Below are 1,313 nucleotides of genomic sequence, written 5' to 3' on the forward strand. Positions count from 1 at the left end.
TTAGCTCCATGATGAAGCTAAGTATTTCTTTATCCCATTTTGATTTTGATTTTTTTTGAATTTTATTAATTAAATATCAATTAAAATCAATATTTAATTAATTTCCATATTTCAATGAAAAAAAAAAAAATCAAATCAAATTCATCTCCAACTTTTCTCCATTTTTAAAATTATTATTTTTGGATTATTTAAACAATCAAATTAAATATCGGTAAAACTAATATTTAATTTTTAATGTAAATCCAAAAAAAAAAATCTTTTTTGAAAGAAAAAACATTTTTTGCTTTTCTTTGAATCCAACTTTTCAACTGTTGCTCTTTTAGATATTTTCTCCTTGCCTCTTCCCTGGCTTCATATCTATCTATAACCTGAGCATAAGTAATTGGATCATAGCCATTCCATCTATCCAGTTTGCCATTGTAATCAAACTCAAAGTTCTCCACTTTCTCATTAAGTGTTATTCACTTATTTGTCCATTTTGCTCCAATTTTATGAGGTCTTTTTATACAAGATTTGGAATCATGCGTCATTGCCCCACAGTTCATGCATGCTCCCTTTCTATAATTTTCAGTCTAGTAAACCTTCACACCTCTATCATACCAGTCTTTTGAATAGTGTGGATCTGACTTCCATTTTCTTTACACATTTAGGCCAACAAATGGGGCTTCTAAAAAATCAAAAACACAAAATTTTTCCCCATGAAACCTCACAGCTAAAAATGTGCTAACACATTTTCAAGATGTACTTGTTCTAAAATTACTGTGAAGTTGTCACACAGATTTAGCCTACTTAACATGCTAAAGTCAAAAAGAAATCCTTGCACAACAAAAATGAGAGTTCTTAAAACAAAGTAGCACATTTAAATATCCAAGGCCCTATTAAAACTTGCACTTTCGTGGAAAATTACAGGTCATGAACAGTCAAACCTGGTGGAAGGGATTGCTTGAGCTTGTTAGCCATCTCTGAGTCAAAAACGCAGAGAGCGTACAGGTATTTTGAACATCTAACCTTAAACTTCATAGCAACTTTGCTCCTCTTAATCTTTATGGACCTTGCATCTTTATGATGTGTAGTGAGAGGAAAATCCTTGATTTCATTTATTTGCTTTAGCATTGTGAAATACTCAAAATCCGACAACCCAAGTGCGGCACCTCCCCTCCTCCTTTGATACTTTTTCCTTGAATGGATGTTAAAAATGCAATTTCACAACAATCAGGGATTAGCCTTCCAAAGGAAACTTTCCTCAGCTGGCGCAATTATGCGCTCCACAATTTGTGGGAGCAGGATTTTCTTTGAATGAAGGATTTTATCCT

The 1,313-nt window shown here is 32.6% G+C and overlaps 1 pseudogene; it reads right to left on the reverse strand.

Moving 5' to 3' along the window:
• Positions 1 to 903: 903 nt before the first annotated feature.
• Positions 904 to 1,113, reverse strand: LOC149536129 (large ribosomal subunit protein eL38z/eL38y pseudogene; annotated as a pseudogene).
• Between the last annotated feature and the right edge of the window lie 200 nt (positions 1,114 to 1,313).

This window comes from Cupressus sempervirens, chromosome 10 (assembly GCF_028749045.1).
Source record: "Cupressus sempervirens isolate cs-2001-9-10 chromosome 10, ASM2874904v1, whole genome shotgun sequence".
Lineage (NCBI taxonomy): Eukaryota > Viridiplantae > Streptophyta > Pinopsida > Cupressales > Cupressaceae > Cupressus > Cupressus sempervirens.